This window comes from Podarcis cretensis (assembly GCF_951804945.1).
Source record: "Podarcis cretensis genome assembly, chromosome: 6".
Lineage (NCBI taxonomy): Eukaryota > Metazoa > Chordata > Lepidosauria > Squamata > Lacertidae > Podarcis > Podarcis cretensis.
Window position 1 is genome coordinate 93,900,949 of NC_137175.1, and position 27,931 is coordinate 93,928,879.

The following is a 27,931-nucleotide window of genomic DNA, read 5'->3' on the forward strand; positions in this document are numbered from 1 at the left end:
GTGAATTGCAGAACGTCATATTTTTGCTGAAATTGTGACCGCGCGGCTTAGGGATTTTTGCAAAAAAAAGTTGTTCAGATGTCGAGGGCTAATTCTATTTCCGATGATAAAAATGCATCTGTTTCCACCGAAAAACCTTTCAGGGGATCGTTTGCAACACTTCAGCACCATTTTTGAGTGAATTGCAGAACGTCAGATTTTTGCTGAAATTGTGACCGCGCGGCTTAGGGATTTTTGAAAAAAAAGTTTTTCAGATGTCGAGGGCTACTTTTGTTTCCGATGATAAAAACGCATCTGTTTCCACAGAAAAACTTTCAGGGGATCGTTTGCAACAGTTTGGCACCATTTTTGAGTGAATTGCAGAACGTCAGAAATTTTGAAGAAATTGTGACCGCGCGGCTTAGTGATTTTTGAAAAAAAAAGTTCTTCAGACGTCGAGGGATAATTCTATTTACGATTAAAAAACGCATCTGTTTCCAACAAAAAACCTTTCAGGGGATCGTTTGCAACAGTTTGGCACCATTTTTGAGTGAATTGCAGAACGTCAGAAATTTTGAAGAAATTGTGACCGCGCAGCTTAGGGATTTTTGCAAAAAAAAAGTTGTTTAGATGTCGAGGGCTAATTATGTTTCCGATGATAAAAACGCATCTGTTTCCACCGAAAAACCTATCAGGGGATCGTTTGCAACAGTTTGGCACCATTTTTGAGTGAATTGCAGAACGTCAGAAATTTTGAAGAAATTGTGACCGCGCGGCTTAGGGATTTTTGAAAAAAAAAGTTGTTCAGATGTCGAGGGCTAATTCTGTTTCCGATGAAAAAAACGCATCTGTTTCCACCGAAAAACCTTTCAGGGGATGGTTTGCAACAGTTTGGCACCATTTTTGAGTGAATTGCAGAACGTCAGAAATTTTGAAGAAATTGTGACCGCGCGGCTTAGGGATTTTTGCAAAAAAAAGTTGTTTAGATGTCGAGGGCTAATTATGTTTCCGATGATAAAAACACATCTGTTTCCCTCGAAAATCCTTTCAGGGGATGGTTTGCAACACTTCAGCACCATTTTTGAGTGAATTGCAGAACGTCATATTTTTGCTGAAATTGTGACCGCGCGGCTTAGGGATTTTTGCAAAAAAAAGTTGTTCAGACGTCGAGGGCTACTTTTGTTTCCGATGATAAAAACACATCTGTTTCCCTCGAAAAACCTTTCAGGGGATGGTTTGAAACACTTCAGCACCATTTTTGAGTGAATTGCAGAACGTCATATTTTTGCTGAAAATGTGACCGCGCGGCTTTGGGATTTTTGCAAAAAAAAGTTGTTCAGACGTTGAGGGCTACTTTTGTTTCCGATGATAAAAACGCATCTGTTTCCGCCGAAAAACCTCTCAGGGGATCGTTTGCAACACTTCAGCACCATTTTTGAGTGAATTGCAGAACGTCAGAAATTTTGAAGAAATTGTGACCGCGCGGCTTAGGGATTTTTGCAAAAAAAAGTTGTTCAGACGTTGAGGGCTACTTTTGTTTCCGATGATAAAAACGCATCTGTTTCCACCGAAAAACCTCTCAGGGGATCGTTTGCAACACTTCAGCCCCATTTTTGAGTGAATTGCAGAACGTCAGAAATTTTGAAGAAATTGTGACCGCACGGCTTAGGGTTTTTTTGCAAAAAAAAGTTGTTTAGATGTCGAGGGCTAATTATGTTTCCGATGATAAAAACGCATCTGTTTCCACCGAAAAACCTTTCAGGGCATCGTTTGCAACAGTTTGGCACCATTTTTGAGTGAATTGCAGAACGTCAGAAATTTTGAAGAAATTGTGACCGCGCGGCTTAGGGATTTTTGAAAAAAAAGTTCTTCAGACGTCGAGGGATAATTCTATTTACGATTAAAAAAACGCATCTGTTTCCACCGAAAAACCTTTCAGGGGATGGTTTGCAACACTTCAGCACCATTTTTGAGTGAATTGCAGAATGTCATATTTTTGCTGAAATTGTGACCGCGCGGCTTAGGGATTTTTGCAAAAAAAAGTTGTTCAGATGTCGAGGGCTAATTCTATTTCCGATGATAAAAACGCATCTGTTTCCACCGAAAAACCTTTCAGGGGATCGTTTGCAACACTTCAGCACCATTTTTGAGTGAATTGAAGAACGTCATATTTTTGCTGAAATTGTGACCGCGCGGCTTAGGGATTTTTGAAAAAAAAGTTTTTCAGATGTCGAGGGCTAATTCTGTTTCTGATGATAAAAACGCATCTGTTTCCACCGAAAAACCTTTCAGGGGATGGTTTGCAACAGTTTGGCACCATTTTTGAGTGAATTGCAGAACGTCAGAAATTTTGAAGAAATTGTGACCGAGCGGCTTAGGGATTTTTGCAAAAAAAGTTGTTCAGACGTCGAGGGCTACTTTTGTTTCCGATGATAAAAACGCATCTGTTTCCACCGAAAAACCTCTCAGGGGATCGTTTGCAACACTTCAGCACCATTTTTGAGTGAATTGCAGAACGTCAGAAATTTTGAAGAAATTGTGACCGCGCGGCTTAGGGATTTTTGAAAAAAAAGTTCTTCAGATGTCGAGGGCTAATTCTATTTCCGATTAAAAAAACGCATCTGTTTCCACCGAAAAACCTTTCAGGGGATCGTTTGCAACACTTCAGCACCATTTTTGAGTGAATTGAAGAACGTCAGATTTTTGCTGAAATTATGACCGCGCGGCTTAGGGATTTTTGAAAAAAAAGTTTTTCAGATGTCGAGGGCTAATTCTGTTTCTGATGATAAAAACGCATCTGTTTCCACCGAAAAACCTTTCAGGGGATGGTTTGCAACAGTTTGGCACCATTTTTGAGTGAATTGCAGAACGTCAGAAATTTTGAAGAAATTGTGACCGAGCGGCTTAGGGATTTTTGCAAAAAAAGTTGTTCAGACGTCGAGGGCTACTTTTGTTTCCGATGATAAAAACGCATCTGTTTCCACCGAAAAACCTCTCAGGGGATCGTTTGCAACACTTCAGCACCATTTTTGAGTGAATTGCAGAACGTCATATTTTTGCTGAAATTGTGACCGCGCGGCTTAGGGATTTTTGCAAAAAAAAGTTGTTCAGACGTCGAGGGCTACTTTTGTTTCCGATGATAAAAACGCATCTGTTTCCCTCGAAAAACCTTTCAGGGGATGGTTTGAAACACTTCAGCACCATTTTTGAGTGAATTGCAGAACGTCATATTTTTGCTGAAAATGTGACCGCGCGGCTTAGGGATTTTTGCAAAAAAAAGTTGTTCAGACGTTGAGGGCTACTTTTGTTTCCGATGATAAAAACGCATCTGTTTCCACCGAAAAACCTCTCAGGGGATCGTTTGCAACACTTCAGCACCATTTTTGAGTGAATTGCAGAACGTCAGAAATTTTGAAGAAATTGTGACCGCGCGGCTTAGGGATTTTTGAAAAAAAAGTTCTTCAGACGTCGAGGGATAATTCTATTTACGATTAAAAAAACGCATCTGTTTCCACCGAAAAACCTGTCAGGGGATGGTTTGCAACACTTCAGCACCATTTTTGAGTGAATTGCAGAATGTCAGATTTTTGCTGAAATTGTGACCGCGCGGCTTAGGGATTTTTGCAAAAAAAAGTTGTTCAAATGTCGAGGGCTAATTCTATTTCCGATGATAAAAATGCATCTGTTTTCACCGAAAAACCTTTCAGGGGATCGTTTGCAACACTTCAGCACCATTTTTGAGTGAATTGCAGAACGTCAGATTTTTGCTGAAATTGTGACCGCGCGGCTTAGGGATTTTTGAAAAAAAAGTTTTTCAGATGTCGAGGGCTAATTCTGTTTCTGATGATAAAAACGCATCTGTTTCCAGCGAAAAACCTTTCAGGGGATGGTTTGCAACAGTTTGGCACCATTTTTGAGTGAATTGCAGAACGTCAGAAATTTTGAAGAAATTGTGACCGCGCGGCTTAGTGATTTTTGAAAAAAAAAGTTGTTCATACTTCAAGGGCTAATTCTGTTTCCGATGATAAAAACGCATCTGTTTCCACCGAAAAACCTTTCAGGGGATGGTTTGCAACAGTTTGGCACCATTTTTGAGTGAATTGCAGAACGTCAGAAATTTTGAAGAAATTGTGACCGTGCGGCTTAGGGATTTTTGCAAAAAAAAGTTCTTCAGATGTCGAGGGCTAATTCTGTTTCCGATGATAAAAACGAATCTGTTTCCACCGCAAAACCTTTCAGGGGATCGTTTGCAACAGTTTGGCACCATTTTTGAGTGAATTGCAGAACATCAGAAATTTTGAAGAAATTGTGACCGCGCGGCTTAGGGATTTTTGCAAAAAAAAGTTGTTCAGATGTCGAGGGCTAATTCTGTTTCCGATGATAAAAACGCATCTGTTTCCACCGAAAAACCTTTCAGGGGATCGTTTGCAACAGTTTGGCACCATTTTTGAGTGAATTGCAGAACGTCAGAAATTTTGAAGAAATTGTGACCGCGCGGCTTAGGGATTTTTGCAAAAAAAAGTTCTTCAGATGTCGAGGGCTAATTCTGTTTCCGATGATAAAAACGCATCTGTTTCAACCGAAAAACCTTTCAGGGGATGGTTTGCAACAGTTTGGCACCATTTTTGAGTGAATTGCAGAACGTCAGAAATTTTGAAGAAATTGTGACCGCGCGGCTTATTGCTTTTTGAAAAAATAAGTTGTTCATACTTCAAGGGCTAATTCTGTTTTCGATGATAAAAACACATCTGTTTCCCTCGAAAATCCTTTCAGGGGATGGTTTGCAACACTTCAGCACCATTTTTGAGTGAATTGCAGAACGTCATATTTTTGCTGAAATTGTGACCGCGCGGCTTAGGGATTTTTGCAAAAAAAAGTTGTTCAGACGTCGAGGGCTACTTTTGTTTCCGATGATAAAAACGCATCTGTTTCCACCGAAAAACCTTTCAGGGGATCGTTTGCAACAGTTTGGCACCATTTTTGAGTGAATTGCAGAACATCAGAAATTTTGAAGAAATTGTGACCGCGCGGCTTAGGGATTTTTGAAAAAAAAAGTTCTTCAGACGTCGAGGGATAATTCTATTTACGTTTAAAAAACGCATCTGTTTCCAACAAAAAACCTTTCAGGGGATCGTTTGCAACAGTTTGGCACCATTTTTGAGTGAATTGCAGAACGTCAGAAATTTTGAAGAAATTGTGACCGCACGGCTTAGGGATTTTTGCAAAAAAAAGTTGTTTAGATGTCGATGGCTAATTATGTTTCCGATGATAAAAACGCATCTGTTTCCACCGAAAAACCTTTCAGGGCATCGTTTGCAACAGTTTGGCACCATTTTTGAGTGAATTGCAGAACGTCAATAATTTTGAAGAAATTGTGACCGCGCGGCTTAGGGATATTTGCAAAAAAAAGTTGTTCAGACGTCGAGGGCTACTTTTGTTTCCGATGATAAAAACGCATCTGTTTCCACCGAAAAACCTTTCAGGGGATGGTTTTCAACAGTTTGCCACCATTTTTGAGTGAATTGCAGAACGTCAGAAATTTTGAAGAAATTGTGACCGCGCGGCTTAGTGATTTTTGAAAAAAAAAGTTCTTCAGACGTCGAGGGATAATTCTATTTACGATTAAAAAACGCATCTGTTTCCAACAAAAAACCTTTCAGGGGATCGTTTGCAACAGTTTGGCACCATTTTTCAGTGAATTGCAGAACGTCAGAAATTTTGAAGAAATTGTGACCGCACGGCTTAGGGATTTTTGCAAAAAAAAGTTGTTTAGATGTCGAGGGCTAATTATGTTTCCGATGATAAAAACGCATCTGTTTCCAGCGAAAAACCTTTCAGGGCATCGTTTGCAACAGTTTGGCACCATTTTTGAGTGAATTGCAGAACGTCAGAAATTTTGAAGAAATTGTGACCGCGCGGCTTAGGAATTTTTGCAAAAAAAAGTTGTTCAGATGTCGAGGGCTAATTCTGTTTCCTATGATAAAAACGCATCTGTTTCACTCGAAAAACATTTCAGGGGATGGTTTGCAACACTTCAGCACCATTTTTGAGTGAATTGCAGAACGTCATATTTTTGCTGAAATTGTGACCGCGCGGCTTAGGGATTTTTGCAAAAAAAGTTGTTCAGACGTCGAGGGCTACTTTTGTTTCCGATGATAAAAACGCATCTGTTTCCACCGAAAAACCTTTCAGGGGATGGTTTGCAACAGTTTGGCACCATTTTTGAGTGAATTGCAGAACGTCAGAAATTTTGAAGAAATTGTGACCGCGCGGCTTAGTGATTTTTGAAAAAAAACGTTGTTCATACTTCAAGGGCTAATTCTGTTTCCGATGATAAAAACGCATCTGTTTCCCTCGAAAAACCTTTCAGGGGATGGTTTGCAACACTTCAGCACCATTTTTGAGTGAATTGCAGAACGTCATATTTTTGCTGAAATTGTGACCGCGCGGCTTAGGGATTTTTGCAAAAAAAGTTGTTCAGACGTCGAGGGCTAATTCTGTTTCCGATGATAAAAACACATCTGTTTCCACTGAAAAACCTTTCAGGGGATGGTTTGCAACAGTTTGGCACCATTTTTGAGTGAATTGCAGAACGTCAGAAATTTTGAAGAAATTGTGACCGCGCGGCTTATTGATTTATGAAAAAAAATGTTGTTCATACTTCAAGGGCTAATTCTGTTTCCGATGATAAAAACACATCTGTTTCCCTCGAAAAACCTTTCAGGGGATGGTTTGCAACACTTCAGCACCATTTTTGAGTGAATTGCAGAACGTCATATTTTTGCTGAAATTGTGACCGCGCGGCTTAGGGATTTTTGCAAAAAAAAGTTGTTCAGACGTCGAGGGCTACTTTTGTTTCCGATGATAAAAACGCATCTGTTTCCCTCGAAAAACCTTTCAGGGGATGGTTTGAAACACTTCAGCACCATTTTTGAGTGAATTGCAGAACGTCATATTTTTGCTGAAATTGTGACCGCGCGGCTTAGGGATTTTTGCAAAAAAAAGTTGTTCATACTTCAAGGGCTAATTCTGTTTCCGATGATAAAAACGCATCTGTTTCCCTCGAAAAACCTTTCAGGGGATGGTTTGCAACACTTCAGCACCATTTTTGAGTGAATTGCAGAACGTCATATTTTTGCTGAAATTGTGACCGCGCGGCTTAGGGATTTTTGCAAAAAAAGTTGTTCAGACGTCGAGGGCTAATTCTGTTTCCGATGATAAAAACACATCTGTTTCCACCGAAAAACCTTTCAGGGGATGGTTTGCAACAGTTTGGCACCATTTTTGAGTGAATTGCAGAACGTCAGAAATTTTGAAGAAATTGTGACCGCGCGGCTTAGTGATTTTTGAAAAAAAAAGTTGTTCATACTTCAAGGGCTAATTCTGTTTCCGATGATAAAAACACATCTGTTTCCCTCGAAAATCCTTTCAGGGGATGGTTTGCAACACTTCAGCACCATTTTTGAGTGAATTGCAGAACGTCATATTTTTGCTGAAATTGTGACCGCGCGGCTTAGGGATTTTTGCAAAAAAAAGTTGTTCAGACGTCGAGGGCTACTTTTGTTTCCGATGATAAAAACGCATCTGTTTCCCTCGAAAAACCTTTCAGGGGATGGTTTGAAACACTTCAGCACCATTTTTGAGTGAATTGCAGAACGTCATATTTTTGCTGAAATTGTGACCGCGCGGCTTAGGGATTTTTGCAAAAAGAAGTTGTTCAGACGTCGAGGGCTACTTTTGTTTCCGATGATAAAAACGCATCTGTTTCCCTCGAAAAACCTTTCAGGGGATGGTTTGAAACACTTGAGCACCATTTTTGAGTGAATTGCAGAACGTCATATTTTTGCTGAAATTGTGACCGCGCGGCTTAGGGATTTTTGCAAAAAAAAGTTGTTCATACTTCAAGGGCTAATTCTGTTTCCGATGATAAAAACGCATCTGTTTCCCTCGAAAAACCTTTCAGGGGATGGTTTGCAACACTTCAGCACCATTTTTGAGTGAATTGCAGAACGTCATATTTTTGCTGAAATTGTGACCGCGCGGCTTAGGGATTTTTGCAAAAAAAGTTGTTCAGACGTCGAGGGCTAATTCTGTTTCCGATGATAAAAACACATCTGTTTCCACCGAAAAACCTTTCAGGGGATGGTTTGCAACAGTTTGGCACCATTTTTGAGTGAATTGCAGAACGTCAGAAATTTTGAAGAAATTGTGACCGCGCGGCTAAGTGATTTTTGAAAAAAAAAGTTGTTCATACTTCAAGGGCTAATTCTGTTTCCGATGATAAAAACACATCTGTTTCCCTCGAAAATCCTTTCAGGGGATGGTTTGCAACACTTCAGCACCATTTTTGAGTGAATTGCAGAACGTCATATTTTTGCTGAAATTGTGACCGCGCGGCTTAGGGATTTTTGCAAAAAAAAGTTGTTCAGACGTCGAGGGCTACTTTTGTTTCCGATGATAAAAACGCATCTGTTTCCCTCGAAAAACCTTTCAGGGGATGGTTTGAAACACTTCAGCACCATTTTTGAGTGAATTGCAGAACGTCATATTTTTGCTGAAATTGTGACCGCGCGGCTTAGGGATTTTTGGAAAAAAAAGTTGTTCAGACGTCGAGGGCTACTTTTGTTTCCGATGATAAAAACGCATCTGTTTCCCTCGAAAAACCTTTCAGGGGATGGTTTGAAACACTTCAGCACCATTTTTGAGTGAATTGCAGAACGTCATATTTTTGCTGAAAATGTGACCGCGCGGCTTAGGGATTTTTGCAAAAAAAAGTTGTTCAGACGTTGAGGGCTACTTTTGTTTCCGATGATAAAAACGCATCTGTTTCCACCGAAAAACCTCTCAGGGGATCGTTTGCAACACTTCAGCACCATTTTTGAGTGAATTGCAGAACGTCAGAAATTTTGAAGAAATTGTGACCGCGCGGCTTAGGGATTTTTGAAAAAAAAGTTCTTCAGACGTCGAGGGATAATTCTATTTACGATTAAAAAAACGCATCTGTTTCCACCGAAAAACCTTTCAGGGGATCGTTTGCAACACTTCAGCACCATTTTTGAGTGAATTGCAGAACGTCAGATTTTTGCTGAAATTGTGACCGCGCGGCTTAGGGATTTTTGCAAAAAAAAGTTGTTCAGATGTCGAGGGCTAATTCTATTTCCGATGATAAAAATGCATCTGTTTCCCTCGAAAAACCATTCAGGGGATGGTTTGCAACACTTCAGCACCATTTTTGAGTGAATTGCAGAACGTCATATTTTTGCTGAAATTGTGACCGCGCGGCTTAGGGATTTTTGCAAAAAAAAGTTGTTCAGACGTCGAGGGCTACTTTTGTTTCCGATGATAAAAACGCATCTGTTTCCACCGAAAAACCTTTCAGGGGATGGTTTGAAACACTTCAGCACCATTTTTGAGTGAATTGCAGAACGTCATATTTTTGCTGAAATTGTGACCGCGCGGCTTAGGGATTTTTGCAAAAAGAAGTTGTTCAGACGTCGAGGGCTACTTTTGTTTCCGATGATAAAAACGCATCTCTTTCCCTCGAAAAACCTTTCAGGGGATGGTTTGAAACACTTCAGCACCATTTTTGAGTGAATTGCAGAACGTCATATTTTTGCTGAAAATGTGACCGCGCGGCTTAGGGATTTTTGCAAAAAAAAGTTGTTCAGACGTTGAGGGCTACTTTTGTTTCCGATGATAAAAACGCATCTGTTTCCACCGAAAAACCTCTCAGGGGATCGTTTGCAACACTTCAGCACCATTTTTGAGTGAATTGCAGAACGTCAGAAATTTTGAAGAAATTGTGACCGCGCGGCTTAGGGATTTTTGAAAAAAAAGTTCTTCAGACGTCGAGGGATAATTCTATTTACGATTAAAAAAACGCATCTGTTTCCACCGAAAAACCTTTCAGGGGATCGTTTGCAACACTTCAGCACCATTTTTGAGTGAATTGCAGAACGTCAGATTTTTGCTGAAATTGTGACCGCGCGGCTTAGGGATTTTTGCAAAAAAAAGTTGTTCAGATGTCGAGGGCTAATTCTATTTCCGATGATAAAAATGCATCTGTTTCCCTCGAAAAACCATTCAGGGGATGGTTTGCAACACTTCAGCACCATTTTTGAGTGAATTGCAGAACGTCATATTTTTGCTGAAATTGTGACCGCGCGGCTTAGTGATTTTTGAAAAAATAAGTTGTTCATACTTCAAGGGCTAATTCTGTTTCCGATGATAAAAACACATCTGTTTCCACCGAAAAACCTTTCAGGGGATCATTTGCAACAGTTTGGCACCATTTTTTAGTGAATTGCAGAACATCAGAAATTTTGAAGAAATTGTGACCGCGCGGCTTAGGGATTTTTGCAAAAAAAAGTTGTTCAGACGTTGAGGGCTACTTTTGTTTCCGATGATAAAAACGCATCTGTTTCCACCGAAAAACCTCTCAGGGGATCGTTTGCAACACTTCAGCACCATTTTTGAGTGAATTGCAGAACGTCAGAAATTTTGAAGAAATTGTGACCGCGTGGCTTAGTGATTTTTGAAAAAAAAGTTCTTCAGACGTCGAGGGATAATTCTATTTACGATTAAAAAAACGCATCTGTTTCCACCGAAAAACCTTTCAGGGGATCGTTTGCAACAGTTTGGCACCATTTTTGAGTGAATTGCAGAACGTCAGAAATTTTGACCGCACGGCTTAGGGATTTTTGCAAAAAAAAGTTGTTTAGATGTCGAGGGCTAATTATGTTTCCGATGATAAAAACGCACTTGTTTCCACTGAAAAACCTTTCAGGGGATCGTTTGCAACAGTTTGGCACCATTTTTGAGTGAATTGCAGAACGTCAGATTTTTGCTGAAATTGTGACCGCGCGGCTTAGGGATTTTTGAAAAAAAAGTTTTTCAGATGTCGAGGGCTACTTTTGTTTCCGATGATAAAAACGCATCTGTTTCCACCGAAAAACCTTTCAGGGGATGGTTTGCAACAGTTTGGCACCATTTTTGAGTGAATTGCAGAACGTCAGAAATTTTGAAGAAATTGTGACCGCGCGGCTTAGTGATTTTTGAAAAAAAAAGTTGTTCATACTTCAAGGGCTAATTCTGTTTCCGATGATAAAAACGCATCTGTTTTCCTCGAAAAACCTTTCAGGGGATGGTTTGCAACACTTCAGCACCATTTTTGAGTGAATTGCAGAACGTCATATTTTTGCTGAAATTGTGACCGCGCGGCTTAGGGATTTTTGCAAAAAAAAGTTGTTCAGATGTCGAGGGCTAATTCTATTTCCAATGATAAAAATGCATCTGTTTCCACCGAAAAACCTTTCAGGGGATCGTTTGCAACAGTTCGGCACCATTTTTGAGTGAATTGCAGAACGTCAGATTTTTGCTGAAATTGTGACCGTGCGGCTTAGGGATTTTTGAAAAAAAAGTTTTTCAGATGTCGAGGGCTACTTTTGTTTCCGATGATAAAAACGCATCTGTTTCCACAGAAAAACCTTTCAGGGGATCGTTTGCAACAGTTTGGCACCATTTTTGAGTGAATTGCAGAACGTCAGAAATTTTGAAGAAATTGTGACCGCGCGGCTTAGTGATTTTTGAAAAAAAAATGTTCTTCAGACGTCGAGGGATAATTCTATTTACGATTAAAAAACGCATCTGTTTCCAACAAAAAACCTTTCAGGGGATCGTTTGCAACAGTTTGGCACCATTTTTGAGTGAATTGCAGAACGTCAGAAATTTTGAAGAAATTGTGACCGCGCGGCTTAGGGATTTTTGCAAAAAAAAGTTGTTTAGATGTCGAGGGCTAATTATGTTTCCGATGATAAAAACGCATCTGTTTCCACCGAAAAACCTTTCAGGGGATGGTTTGCAACAGTTTGGCACCATTTTTGAGTGAATTGCAGAACGTCAGAAATTTTGAAGAAATTGTGACCGCGCGGCTTAGGGATTTTTGAAAAAAAAAGTTGTTCAGATGTCGAGGGCTAATTCTGTTTCCGATGAAAAAAACGCATCTGTTTCCACCGAAAAACCTTTCAGGGGATGGTTTGCAACAGTTTGGCACCATTTTTGAGTGAATTGCAGAACGTCAGAAATTTTGAAGAAATTGTGACCGCGCGGCTTAGGGATTTTTGCAAAAAAAAGTTTTTTAGATGTCGAGGGCTAATTATGTTTCCGATGATAAAAACACATCTGTTTCCCTCGAAAATCCTTTCAGGGGATGGTTTGCAACACTTCAGCACCATTTTTGAGTGAATTGCAGAACGTCATATTTTTGCTGAAATTGTGACCGCGCGGCTTAGGGATTTTTGCAAAAAAAAGTTGTTCAGACGTCGAGGGCTACTTTTGTTTCCGATGATAAAAACACATCTGTTTCCCTCGAAAAACCTTTCAGGGGATGGTTTGAAACACTTCAGCACCATTTTTGAGTGAATTGCAGAACGTCATATTTTTGCTGAAAATGTGACCGCGCGGCTTTGGGATTTTTGCAAAAAAAAGTTGTTCAGACGTTGAGGGCTACTTTTGTTTCCGATGATAAAAACGCATCTGTTTCCACCGAAAAACCTCTCAGGGGATCGTTTGCAACACTTCAGCACCATTTTTGAGTGAATTGCAGAACGTCAGAAATTTTGAAGAAATTGTGACCGCGCGGCTTAGGGATTTTTGCAAAAAAAAGTTGTTCAGATGTCGAGGGCTAATTATGTTTCCGATGATAAAAACGCATCTGTTTCCACCGAAAAACCTTTCAGGGCATCGTTTGCAACAGTTTGGCACCATTTTTGAGTGAATTGCAGAACGTCAGAAATTTTGAAGAAATTGTGACCGCGCGGCTTAGGGATTTTTGAAAAAAAAGTTCTTCAGACGTCGAGGGATAATTCTATTTACGATTAAAAAAACGCATCTGTTTCCACCGAAAAACCTTTCAGGGGATGGTTTGCAACACTTCAGCACCATTTTTGAGTGAATTGCAGAATGTCATATTTTTGCTGAAATTGTGACCGCGCGGCTTAGGGATTTTTGCAAAAAAAAGTTGTTCAGATGTCGAGGGCTAATTCTATTTCCGATGATAAAAACGCATCTGTTTCCACCGAAAAACCTTTCAGGGGATCGTTTGCAACACTTCAGCACCATTTTTGAGTGAATTGAAGAACGTCAGATTTTTGCTGAAATTATGACCGCGCGGCTTAGGGATTTTTGAAAAAAAAGTTTTTCAGATGTCGAGGGCTAATTCTGTTTCTGATGATAAAAACGCATCTGTTTCCACCGAAAAACCTTTCAGGGGATGGTTTGCAACAGTTTGGCACCATTTTTGAGTGAATTGCAGAACGTCAGAAATTTTGAAGAAATTGTGACCGCGCGGCTTAGTGATTTTTGAAAAAAAAAGTTATTCATACTTCAAGGGCTAATTCTGTTTCCGATGATAAAAACGCATCTGTTTCCCTCGAAAAACCTTTCAGGGGATCGTTTGCAACACTTCAGCACCATTTTTGAGTGAATTGCAGAACGTCATATTTTTGCTGAAATTGTGACCGCGCGGCTTAGGGATTTTTGCAAAAAGAAGTTGTTCAGACGTCGAGGGCTACTTTTGTTTCCGATGATAAAAACGCATCTGTTTCCCTCGAAAAACCTTTCAGGGGATGGTTTGAAACACTTCAGCACCATTTTTGAGTGAATTGCAGAACGTCATATTTTTGCTGAAAATGTGACCGCGCGGCTTACGGATTTTTGCAAAAAAAAGTTGTTCAGACGTTGAGGGCTACTTTTGTTTCCGATGATAAAAACGCATCTGTTTCCACCGAAAAACCTCTCAGGGGATCGTTTGCAACACTTCAGCACCATTTTTGAGTGAATTGCAGAACGTCAGAAATTTTGAAGAAATTGTGACCGCGCGGCTTAGGGATTTTTGAAAAAAAAGTTCTTCAGACGTCGAGGGATAATTCTATTTACGATTAAAAAAACGCATCTGTTTCCACCGAAAAACCTGTCAGGGGATGGTTTGCAACACTTCAGCACCATTTTTGAGTGAATTGCAGAATGTCAGATTTTTGCTGAAATTGTGACCGCGCGGCTTAGGGATTTTTGCAAAAAAAAGTTTTTCAGATGTCGAGGGCTAATTCTATTTCCGATGATAAAAATGCATCTGTTTCCACCGAAAAACCTTTCAGGGGATCGTTTGCAACACTTCAGCACCATTTTTGAGTGAATTGCAGAACGTCATATTTTTGCTGAAATTGTGACCGCGCGGCTTAGGGATTTTTGAAAAAAAAGTTGTTCAGACGTCGAGGGCTACTTTTGTTTCCGATGATAAAAACGCATCTGTTTCCCTCGAAAAACCTTTCAGGGGATGGTTTGAAACACTTCAGCACCATTTTTGAGTGAATTGCAGAACGTCATATTTTTGCTGAAAATGTGACCGCGCGGCTTAGGGATTTTTGCAAAAAAAAGTTGTTCAGACGTTGAGGGCTACTTTCGTTTCCGATGATAAAAACGCATCTGTTTCCACCGAAAAACCTCTCAGGGGATCGTTTGCAACACTTCAGCACCATTTTTGAGTGAATTGCAGAACGTCAGAAATTTTGAAGTAATTGTGACCGCGCGGCTTAGGGATTTTTGCAAAAAAAGTTCTTCAGACGTCGAGGGATAATTCTATTTACGATTAAAAAACGCATCTGTTTCCAACAAAAAACCTTTCAGGGGATCGTTTGCAACAGTTTGGCACCATTTTTGAGTGAATTGCAGAACGTCAGAAATTTTGAAGAAATTGTGACCGCGCGGCTTAGGGATTTTTGCAAAAAAAAGTTTTTCAGATGTCGAGGGCTACTTTTGTTTCCGATGATAAAAACGCATCTGTTTCCACCGAAAAACCTTTCAGGGGATGGTTTGCAACAGTTTGGCACCATTTTTGAGTGAATTGCAGAACGTCAGAAATTTTGAAGAAATTGTGACCCCGCGGCTTAGTGATTTTTGAAAAAAAAAGTTGTTCATACTTCAAGGGCTAATTCTGTTTCCGATGATAAAAATGCATCTGTTTCCCTCGAAAAACCTTTCAGGGGATGGTTTGCAACACTTCAGCACCATTTTTGAGTGAATTGCAGAACGTCATATTTTTGCTGAAATTGTGACCGCGCGGCTTAGGGATTTTTGCAAAAAAAAGTTGTTCAGATGTCGAGGGCTAATTCTATTTCCGATGATAAAAATGCATCTGTTTCCACCGAAAAACCTTTCAGGGGATCGTTTGCAACACTTCAGCACCATTTTTGAGTGAATTGCAGAACGTCAGATTTTTGCTGAAATTGTGACCGCGCGGCTTAGGGATTTTTGAAAAAAAAGTTTTTCAGATGTCGAGGGCTACTTTTGTTTCCGATGATAAAAACGCATCTGTTTCCACAGAAAAACTTTCAGGGGATCGTTTGCAACAGTTTGGCACCATTTTTGAGTGAATTGCAGAACGTCAGAAATTTTGAAGAAATTGTGACCGCGCGGCTTAGTGATTTTTGAAAAAAAAAGTTCTTCAGACGTCGAGGGATAATTCTATTTACGATTAAAAAACGCATCTGTTTCCAACAAAAAACCTTTCAGGGGATCGTTTGCAACAGTTTGGCACCATTTTTGAGTGAATTGCAGAACGTCAGAAATTTTGAAGAAATTGTGACCGCGCAGCTTAGGGATTTTTGCAAAAAAAAAGTTGTTTAGATGTCGAGGGCTAATTATGTTTCCGATGATAAAAACGCATCTGTTTCCACCGAAAAACCTTTCAGGGGATCGTTTGCAACAGTTTGGCACCATTTTTGAGTGAATTGCAGAACGTCAGAAATTTTGAAGAAATTGTGACCGCGCGGCTTAGGGATTTTTGAAAAAAAAAGTTGTTCAGATGTCGAGGGCTAATTCTGTTTCCGATGAAAAAAACGCATCTGTTTCCACCGAAAAACCTTTCAGGGGATGGTTTGCAACAGTTTGGCACCATTTTTGAGTGAATTGCAGAACGTCAGAAATTTTGAAGAAATTGTGACCGCGCGGCTTAGGGATTTTTGCAAAAAAAAGTTGTTTAGATGTCGAGGGCTAATTATGTTTCCGATGATAAAAACACATCTGTTTCCCTCGAAAATCCTTTCAGGGGATGGTTTGCAACACTTCAGCACCATTTTTGAGTGAATTGCAGAACGTCATATTTTTGCTGAAATTGTGACCGCGCGGCTTAGGGATTTTGGAAAAAAAAGTTGTTCAGACGTCGAGGGCTACTTTTGTTTCCGATGATAAAAACACATCTGTTTCCCTCGAAAAACCTTTCAGGGGATGGTTTGAAACACTTCAGCACCATTTTTGAGTGAATTGCAGAACGTCATATTTTTGCTGAAAATGTGACCGCGCGGCTTTGGGATTTTTGCAAAAAAAAGTTGTTCAGACGTTGAGGGCTACTTTTGTTTCCGATGATAAAAACGCATCTGTTTCCACCGAAAAACCTCTCAGGGGATCGTTTGCAACACTTCAGCACCATTTTTGAGTGAATTGCAGAACGTCAGAAATTTTGAAGAAATTGTGACCGCGCGGCTTAGGGATTTTTGCAAAAAAAAGTTGTTCAGACGTTGAGGGCTACTTTTGTTTCCGATGATAAAAACGCATCTGTTTCCACCGAAAAACCTCTCAGGGGATCGTTTGCAACACTTCAGCCCCATTTTTGAGTGAATTGCAGAACGTCAGAAATTTTGAAGAAATTGTGACCGCACGGCTTAGGGTTTTTTGCAAAAAAAAGTTGTTTAGATGTCGAGGGCTAATTATGTTTCCGATGATAAAAATGCATCTGTTTCCACCGAAAAACCTTTCAGGGCATCGTTTGCAACAGTTTGGCACCATTTTTGAGTGAATTGCAGAACGTCAGAAATTTTGAAGAAATTGTGACCGCGCGGCTTAGGGATTTTTGAAAAAAAAGTTCTTCAGACGTCGAGGGATAATTCTATTTACGATTAAAAAAACGCATCTGTTTCCACCGAAAAACCTTTCAGGGGATGGTTTGCAACACTTCAGCACCATTTTTGAGTGAATTGCAGAATGTCATATTTTTGCTGAAATTGTGACCGCGCGGCTTAGGGATTTTTGCAAAAAAAAGTTGTTCAGATGTCGAGGGCTAATTCTATTTCCGATGATAAAAACGCATCTGTTTCCACCGAAAAACCTTTCAGGGGATCGTTTGCAACACTTCAGCACCATTTTTGAGTGAATTGAAGAACGTCAGATTTTTGCTGAAATTATGACCGCGCGGCTTAGGGATTTTTGAAAAAAAAGTTTTTCAGATGTCGAGGGCTAATTCTGTTTCTGATGATAAAAACGCATCTGTTTCCACCGAAAAACCTTTCAGGGGATGGTTTGCAACAGTTTGGCACCATTTTTGAGTGAATTGCAGAACGTCAGAAATTTTGAAGAAATTGTGACCGCGCGGCTTAGTGATTTTTGAAAAAAAAAGTTGTTCATACTTCAAGGGCTAATTCTGTTTCCGATGATAAAAACGCATCTGTTTCCCTCGAAAAACCTTTCAGGGGATGGTTTGCAACACTTCAGCACCATTTTTGAGTGAATTGCAGAACATCATATTTTTGCTGAAATTGTGACCGCGCGGCTTAGGGATTTTTGCAAAAAAAGTTGTTCAGACGTCGAGGGCTACTTTTGTTTCCGATGATAAAAACGCATCTGTTTCCACCGAAAAACCTCTCAGGGGATCGTTTGCAACACTTCAGCACCATTTTTGAGTGAATTGCAGAACGTCATATTTTTGCTGAAATTGTGACCGCGCGGCTTAGGGATTTTTGCAAAAAAAAGTTGTTCAGACGTCGAGGGCTACTTTAGTTTCCGATGATAAAAACGCATCTGTTTCCCTCGAAAAACCTTTCAGGGGATGGTTTGAAACACTTCAGCATCATTTTTGAGTGAATTGCAGAAGGTCATATTTTTGCATAAATTGTGACCGCGCGGCTTAGGGATTTTTGCAAAAAGAAGTTGTTCAGACGTCGAGGGCTACTTTTGTTTCCGATGATAAAAACGCATCTGTTTCCCTCGAAAAACCTTTCAGGGGATGGTTTGAAACACTTCAGCACCATTTTTGAGTGAATTGCAGAACGTCATATTTTTGCTGAAAATGTGACCGCGCGGCTTACGGATTTTTGCAAAAAAAAGTTGTTCAGACGTTGAGGGCTACTTTTGTTTCCGATGATAAAAACGCATCTGTTTCCACCGAAAAACCTCTCAGGGGATCGTTTGCAACACTTCAGCACCATTTTTGAGTGAATTGCAGAACGTCAGAAATTTTGAAGAAATTGTGACCGCGCGGCTTAGGGATTTTTGAAAAAAAAGTTCTTCAGACGTCGAGGGATAATTCTATTTACGATTAAAAAAATGCATCTGTTTCCACCGAAAAACCTGTCAGGGGATGGTTTGCAACACTTCAGCACCATTTTTGAGTGAATTGCAGAATGTCAGATTTTTGCTGAAATTGTGACCGCGCGGCTTAGGGATTTTTGCAAAAAAAAGTTGTTCAGATGTCGAGGGCTAATTCTATTTCCGATGATAAAAATGCATCTGTTTCCACCGAAAAACCTTTCAGGGGATCGTTTGCAACACTTCAGCACCATTTTTGAGTGAATTGCAGAACGTCATATTTTTGCTGAAATTGTGACCGCGCGGCTTAGGGATTTTTGAAAAAAAAGTTGTTCAGACGTCGAGGGCTACTTTTGTTTCCGATGATAAAAACGCATCTGTTTCCCTCGAAAAACCTTTCAGGGGATGGTTTGAAACACTTCAGCACCATTTTTGAGTGAATTGCAGAACGTCATATTTTTGCTGAAAATGTGACCGCGCGGCTTAGGGATTTTTGCAAAAAAAGTTGTTCAGACGTTGAGGGCTACTTTTGTTTCCGATTATAAAAACGCATCTGTTTCCACCGAAAAACCTCTCAGGGGATCGTTTGCAACACTTCAGCACCATTTTTGAGTGAATTGCAGAACGTCAGAAATTTTGAAGAAATTGTGACCGCGCGGCTTAGGTATTTTTGAAAAAAAAGTTCTTCAGACGTCGAGGGATAATTCTATTTACGATTAAAAAAACGCATCTGTTTCCACCGAAAAACCTGTCAGGGGATGGTTTGCAACACTTCAGCACCATTTTTGAGTGAATTGAAGAACGTCAGATTTTTGCTGAAATTATGACCGCGCGGCTTAGGGATTTTTGAAAAAAAAGTTTTTCAGATGTCGAGGGCTAATTCTGTTTCTGATGATAAAAACGCATCTGTTTCCACCGAAAAACCTTTCAGGGGATGGTTTGCAACAGTTTGGCACCATTTTTGAGTGAATTGCAGAACGTCAGAAATTTTGAAGAAATTGTGACCGCGCGGCTTAGTGATTTTTGAAAAAAAAAGTTGTTCATACTTCAAGGGCTAATTCTGTTTCCGATGATAAAAACGCATCTGTTTCCCTCGAAAAACCTTTCAGGGGATGGTTTGCAACACTTCAGCACCATTTTTGAGTGAATTGCAGAACGTCATATTTTTGCTGAAATTGTGACCGCGCGGCTTAGGGATTTTTGCAAAAAAAGTTGTTCAGACGTCGAGGGCTACTTTTGTTTCCGATGATAAAAACGCATCTGTTTCCACCGAAAAACCTCTCAGGGGATCGTTTGCAACACTTCAGCACCATTTTTGAGTGAATTGCAGAACGTCATATTTTTGCTGAAATTGTGACCGCGCGGCTTAGGGATTTTTGCAAAAAAAAGTTGTTCAGACGTCGAGGGCTACTTTTGTTTCCGATGATAAAAACGCATCTGTTTCCCTCGAAAAACCTTTCAGGGGATGGTTTGAAACACTTCAGCACCATTTTTGAGTGAATTGCAGAACGTCATATTTTTGCTGAAATTGTGACCGCGCGGCTTAGGGATTTTTGCAAAAAAAGTTGTTCAGACGTCGAGGGCTACTTTTGTTTCCGATTATAAAAACGCATCTGTTTCCACCGAAAAACCTCTCAGGGGATCGTTTGCAACACTTCAGCACCATTTTTGAGTGAATTGCAGAACGTCAGAAATTTTGAAGAAATTGTGACCGCGCGGCTTAGGGATTTTTGAAAAAAAAGTTCTTCAGACGTCGAGGGATAATTCTATTTACGATTAAAAAAATGCATCTGTTTCCACCGAAAAACCTGTCAGGGGATGGTTTGCAACACTTCAGCACCATTTTTGAGTGAATTGCAGAATGTCAGATTTTTGCTGAAATTGTGACCGCGCGGCTTAGGGATTTTTGCAAAAAAAAGTTGTTCAGATGTCGAGGGCTAATTCTATTTCCGATGATAAAAATGCATCTGTTTCCACCGAAAAACCTTTCAGGGGATCGTTTGCAACACTTCAGCACCATTTTTGAGTGAATTGCAGAACGTCATATTTTTGCTGAAATTGTGACCGCGCGGCTTAGGGATTTTTGAAAAAAAAGTTGTTCAGACGTCGAGGGCTACTTTTGTTTCCGATGATAAAAACGCATCTGTTTCCCTCGAAAAACCTTTCAGGGGATGGTTTGAAACACTTCAGCACCATTTTTGAGTGAATTGCAGAACGTCATATTTTTGCTGAAAATGTGACCGCGCGGCTTAGGGATTTTTGCAAAAAAAGTTGTTCAGACGTTGAGGGCTACTTTTGTTTCCGATTACAAAAACGCATCTGTTTCCACCGAAAAACCTCTCAGGGGATCGTTTGCAACACTTCAGCACCATTTTTGAGTGAATTGCAGAACGTCAGAAATTTTGAAGAAATTGTGACCGCGCGGCTTAGGGATTTTTGAAAAAAAAGTTCTTCAGACGTCGAGGGATAATTCTATTTACGATTAAAAAAACGCATCTGTTTCCACCGAAAAACCTGTCAGGGGATGGTTTGCAACACTTCAGCACCATTTTTGAGTGAATTGCAGAATGTCAGATTTTTGCTGAAATTGTGACCGCGCGGCTTAGGGATTTTTGCAAAAAAAAGTTGTTCAGATGTCGAGGGCTAATTCTATTTCCGATGATAAAAATGCATCTGTTTCCACCGAAAAACCTTTCAGGGGATCGTTTGCAACACTTCAGCACCATTTTTGAGTGAATTGAAGAACGTCAGATTTTTGCTGAAATTATGACCGCGCGGCTTAGGGATTTTTGAAAAAAAAGTTTTTCAGATGTCGAGGGCTAATTCTGTTTCTGATGATAAAAACGCATCTGTTTCCACCGAAAAACCTTTCAGGGGATGGTTTGCAACAGTTTGGCACCATTTTTGAGTGAATTGCAGAACGTCAGAAATTTTGAAGAAATTGTGACCGCGCGGCTTAGTGATTTTTGAAAAAAAAAGTTGTTCATACTTCAAGGGCTAATTCTGTTTCCGATGATAAAAACGCATCTGTTTCCCTCGAAAAACCTTTCAGGGGATGGTTTGCAACACTTCAGCACCATTTTTGAGTGAATTGCAGAACGTCATATTTTTGCTGAAATTGTGACCGCGCGGCTTAGGGATTTTTGCAAAAAAAGTTGTTCAGACGTCGAGGGCTACTTTTGTTTCCGATGATAAAAACGCATCTGTTTCCACCGAAAAACCTCTCAGGGGATCGTTTGCAACACTTCAGCACCATTTTTGAGTGAATTGCAGAACGTCATATTTTTGCTGAAATTGTGACCGCGCGGCTTAGGGATTTTTGCAAAAAAAAGTTGTTCAGACGTCGAGGGCTACTTTTGTTTCCGATGATAAAAACGCATCTGTTTCCCTCGAAAAACCTTTCAGGGGATGGTTTGAAACACTTCAGCACCATTTTTGAGTGAATTGCAGAACGTCATATTTTTGCTGAAATTGTGACCGCGCGGCTTAGGGATTTTTGAAAAAAAAGTTGTTCAGACGTCGAGGGCTACTTTTGTTTCCGATGATAAAAACGCATCTGTTTCCCTCGAAAAACCTTTCAGGGGATGGTTTGAAACACTTCAGCACCATTTTTGAGTGAATTGCAGAACGTCATATTTTTGCTGAAAATGTGACCGCGCGGCTTAGGGATTTTTGCAAAAAAAGTTGTTCAGACGTTGAGGGCTACTTTTGTTTCCGATTATAAAAACGCATCTGTTTCCACCGAAAAACCTCTCAGGGGATCGTTTGCAACACTTCAGCACCATTTTTGAGTGAATTGCAGAACGTCAGAAATTTTGAAGAAATTGTGACCGCGCGGCTTAGGGATTTTTGAAAAAAAAGTTCTTCAGACGTCGAGGGCTACTTTTGTTTCCGATGATAAAAACGCATCTGTTTCCCTCGAAAAACCTTTCAGGGGATGGTTTGAAACACTTCAGCACCATTTTTGAGTGAATTGCAGAACGTCATATTTTTGCTGAAAATGTGACCGCGCGGCTTAGGGATTTTTGCAAAAAAAAGTTGTTCAGACGTTGAGGGCTACTTTTGTTTCCGATGATAAAAACGCATCTGTTTCCACCGAAAAACCTCTCAGGGGATCGTTTGCAACACTTCAGCACCATTTTTGAGTGAATTGCAGAATGTCAGATTTTTGCTGTAATTGTGACCGCGCGGCTTAGGGATTTTTGAAAAAAAAAGTTCTTCAGACGTCGAGGGATAATTCTATTTACGATTAAAAAAACGCATCTGTTTCCACCGAAAAACCTGTCAGGGGATGGTTTGCAACACTTCAGCACCATTTTTGAGTGAATTGCAGAATGTCAGATTTTTGCTGTAATTGTGACCGCGCGGCTTAGGGATTTTTGAAAAAAAAAGTTCTTCAGACGTCGAGGGATAATTCTATTTACGATTAAAAAAACGCATCTGTTTCCACCGAAAAACCTGTCAGGGGATGGTTTGCAACACTTCAGCACCATTTTTGAGTGAATTGCAGAACGTCAGAAATTTTGAAGAAATTGTGACCGCGCGGCTTAGGGATTTTTGAAAAAAAAGTTCTTCAGACGTCGAGGGATAATTCTATTTACGATTAAAAAAACGCATCTGTTTCCACCGAAAAACCTGTTAGGGGATGGTTTGCAACACTTCAGCACCATTTTTGAGTGAATTGCAGAATGTCAGATTTTTGCTGAAATTGTGACCGCGCGGCTTAGGGATTTTTGCAAAAAAAAGTTGTTCAGATGTCGAGGGCTAATTCTATTTCCGATGATAAAAATGCATCTGTTTCCACCGAAAAACCTTTCAGGGGATCGTTTGCAACACTTCAGCACCATTTTTGAGTGAATTGAAGAACGTCAGATTTTTGCTGAAATTATGACCGCGCGGCTTAGGGATTTTTGAAAAAAAAGTTTTTCAGATGTCGAGGGCTAATTCTGTTTCTGATGATAAAAACGCATCTGTTTCCACCGAAAAACCTTTCAGGGGATGGTTTGCAACAGTTTGGCACCATTTTTGAGTGAATTGCAGAACGTCAGAAATTTTGAAGAAATTGTGACCGCGCGGCTTAGGGATTTTTGCAAAAAAAGTTGTTCAGACGTCGAGGGCTACTTTTGTTTCCGATGATAAAAACGCATCTGTTTCCACCGAAAAACCTCTCAGGGGATCGTTTGCAACACTTCAGCACCATTTTTGAGTGAATTGCAGAACGTCATATTTTTGCTGAAATTGTGACCGCGCGGCTTAGGGATTTTTGCAAAAAAAAGTTGTTCAGACGTCGAGGGCTACTTTTGTTTCCGATGATAAAAACGCATCTGTTTCCCTCGAAAAACCTTTCAGGGGATGGTTTGAAACACTTCAGCACCATTTTTGAGTGAATTGCAGAACGTCATATTTTTGCTGAAAATGTGACCGCGCGGCTTAGGGATTTTTGCAAAAAAAAGGTGTTCAGACGTTGAGGGCTACTTTTGTTTCCGATGATAAAAACGCATCTGTTTCCACCGAAAAACCTCTCAGGGGATCGTTTGCAACACTTCAGCACCATTTTTGAGTGAATTGCAGAACGTCAGAAATTTTGAAGAAATTGTGACCGCGCGGCTTAGGGATTTTTGAAAAAAAAGTTCTTCAGACGTCGAGGGATAATTCTATTTACGATTAAAAAAACGCATCTGTTTCCACCGAAAAACCTGTCAGGGGATGGTTTGCAACACTTCAGCACCATTTTTGAGTGAATTGCAGAATGTCAGATTTTTGCTGAAATTGTGACCGCGCGGCTTAGGGATTTTTGCAAAAAAAAGTTGTTCAAATGTCGAGGGCTAATTCTATTTCCGATGATAAAAATGCATCTGTTTCCACCGAAAAACCTTTCAGGGGATCGTTTGCAACACTTCAGCACCATTTTTGAGTGAATTGCAGAACGTCAGATTTTTGCTGAAATTGTGACCGCGCGGCTTAGGGATTTTTGAAAAAAAAGTTTTTCAGATGTCGAGGGCTAATTCTGTTTCTGATGATAAAAACGCATCTGTTTCCAGCGAAAAACCTTTCAGGGGATGGTTTGCAACAGTTTGGCACCATTTTTGAGTGAATTGCAGAACGTCAGAAATTTTGAAGAAATTGTGACCGCGCGGCTTAGTGATTTTTGAAAAAAAAAGTTGTTCATACTTCAAGGGCTAATTCTGTTTCCGATGATAAAAACGCATCTGTTTCCCTCGAAAAACCTTTCAGGGGATGGTTTGCAACACTTCAGCACCATTTTTGAGTGAATTGCAGAACGTCATATTTTTGCTGAAATTGTGACCGCGCGGCTTAGGGATTTTTGCAAAAAAAAGTTGTTCAGACGTCGAGGGCTACTTTTGTTTCCGATGATAAAAACGCATCTGTTTCCACCGAAAAACCTTTCAGGGGATGGTTTGCAACAGTTTGCCACCATTTTTGAGTGAATTGCAGAACGTCAGAAATTTTGAAGAAATTGTGACCGCGCGGATTAGTGATTTTTGAAAAAAAAAGTTCTTCAGACGTCGAGGGATAATTCTATTTACGATTAAAAAACGCATCTGTTTCCAACAAAAAACCTTTCAGGGGATCGTTTGCAACAGTTTGGCACCATTTTTGAGTGAATTGCAGAACGTCAGAAATTTTGAAGAAATTGTGACCGTGCGGCTTAGGGATTTTTGCAAAAAAAAGTTGTTTAGATGTTGAGGGCTAATTATGTTTCCGATGATAAAAACGCATCTGTTTCCACCGAAAAACCTTTCAGGGCATCGTTTGCAACAGTTTGGCACCATTTTTGAGTGAATTGCAGAACGTCAGAAATTTTGAAGAAATTGTGACCGCGCGGCTTAGGGATTTTTGCAAAAAAAAGTTCTTCAGATGTCGAGGGCTAATTCTGTTTCCGATGATAAAAACGAATCTGTTTCCACCGCAAAACCTTTCAGGGGATCGTTTGCAACAGTTTGGCACCATTTTTGAGTGAATTGCAGAACATCAGAAATTTTGAAGAAATTGTGACCGCGCGGCTTAGGGATTTTTGCAAAAAAAAGTTGTTCAGATGTCGAGGGCTAATTCTGTTTCCGATGATAAAAACGCATCTGTTTCCACCGAAAAACCTTTCAGGGGATCGTTTGCAACAGTTTGGCACCATTTTTGAGTGAATTGCAGAACGTCAGAAATTTTGAAGAAATTGTGACCGCGCGGCTTAGGGATTTTTGCAAAAAAAAGTTCTTCAGATGTCGAGGGCTAATTCTGTTTCCGATGATAAAAACGCATCTGTTTCAACCGAAAAACCTTTCAGGGGATGGTTTGCAACAGTTTGGCACCATTTTTGAGTGAATTGCAGAACGTCAGAAATTTTGAAGAAATTGTGACCGCACGGCTTAGGGATTTTTGCAAAAAAAAGTTGTTTAGATGTCGATGGCTAATTATGTTTCCGATGATAAAAACGCATCTGTTTCCACCGAAAAACCTTTCAGGGCATCGTTTGCAACAGTTTGGCACCATTTTTGAGTGAATTGCAGAACGTCAATAATTTTGAAGAAATTGTGACCGCGCGGCTTAGGGATTTTTGCAAAAAAAAGTTGTTTAGATGTCGATGGCTAATTATGTTTCCGATGATAAAAACGCATCTGTTTCCACCGAAAAACCTTTCAGGGCATCGTTTGCAACAGTTTGGCACCATTTTTGAGTGAATTGCAGAACGTCAATAATTTTGAAGAAATTGTGACCGCGCGGCTTAGGGATTTTTGCAAAAAAAAGTTATTCAGATATCGAGGGCTAATTCTGTTTCCGATGATAAAAACGCATCTGTTTCCCTCGAAAAACCTTTCAGGGGATGGTTTGAAACACTTCAGCACCATTTTTGAGTGAATTGCAGAACGTCATATTTTTGCTGAAATTGTGACCGCGCGGCTTAGGGATTTTTGCAAAAAAAAGTTGTTCAGACGTCGAGGGCTACTTTTGTTTCCGATGATAAAAACGCATCTGTTTCCCTCGAAAAACCTTTCAGGGGATGGTTTGAAACACTTCAGCACCATTTTTGAGTGAATTGCAGAACGTCAGAAATTTTGAAGAAATTGTGACAGCGCGGCTTAGGGATTTTTGAAAAAAAAGTTCTTCAGACGTCGAGGGATAATTCTATTTACGATTAAAAAAACGCATCTGTTTCCACCGAAAAACCTTTCAGGGGATGATTTGCAACACTTCAGCACCATTTTTGAGTGAATTGCAGAATGTCAGATTTTTGCTGAAATTGTGACCGTGTGGCTTAGGGATTTTTGCAAAAAAAAGTTTTTCAGATGTCGAGGGCTAATTCTATTTCCGATGATAAAAACGCATCTGTTTCCCTCGAAAAACCTTTCAGGGGATCGTTTGCAACACTTCAGCACCATTTTTGAGTGAATTGCAGAACGTCAGATTTTTGCTGAAATTACGACCGCGCGGCTTAGGGATTTTTGAAAAAAAAGTTTTTCAGATGTCGAGGGCTAATTCTGTTTCTGATGATAAAAACGCATCTGTTTCCACCGAAAAACCTTTCAGGGGATGGTTTGCAACAGTTTGGCACCATTTTTGAGTGAATTGCAGAACGTCAGAAATTTTGAAGAAATTGTGACCGCGCGGCTTAGTGATTTTTGAAAAAAAAAAGTTGTTCATACTTCAAGGGCTAATTCTGTTTCCGATGATAAAAACACATCTGTTTCCCTCGAAAAACCTTTCAGGGGATGGTTTGCAACACTTCAGCACCATTTTTGAGTGAATTGCAGAACGTCATATTTTTGCTGAAATTGTGACCGCCCGGCTTAGGGATTTTTGCAAAAAAAAGTTGTTCAGACGTCGAGGGCTACTTTTGTTTCCGATGATAAAAACGCATCTGTTTCCCTCGAAAAACCTTTCAGGGGATGGTTTGAAACACTTCAGCACCATTTTTGAGTGAATTGCAGAACGTCAGAAATTTTGAAGAAATTGTGACCGCGCGGCTTAGGGATTTTTGAAAAAAAAGTTCTTCAGACGTCGAGGGATAATTCTATTTACGATTAAAAAAACGCATCTGTTTCCACCGAAAAACCTTTCAGGGGATGGTTTGCAACACTTCAGCACCATTTTTGAGTGAATTGCAGAATGTCATATTTTTGCTGAAATTGTGACCGCGCGGCTTAGGGATTTTTGCAAAAAAAAGTTGTTCAGATGTCGAGGGCTAATTCTATTTCCGATGATAAAAATGCATCTGTTTCCACCGAAAAACCTTTCAGGGGATCGTTTGCAACACTTCAGCACCATTTTTGAGTGAATTGCAGAACGTCATATTTTTGCTGAAATTGTGACCGCGCGGCTTAGGGATTTTTGCAAAAAAAGTTGTTCAGACGTCGAGGGCTACTTTTGTTTCCGATGATAAAAACGCATCTGTTTCCACCGAAAAACCTCTCAGGGGATCGTTTGCAACACTTCAGCACCATTTTTGAGTGAATTGCAGAACGTCATATTTTTGCTGAAATTGTGACCGCGCGGCTTAGGGATTTTTGCAAAAAAAAGTTGTTCAGACGTCGAGGGCTACTTTTGTTTCCGATGATAAAAACGCATCTGTTTCCCTCGAAAAACC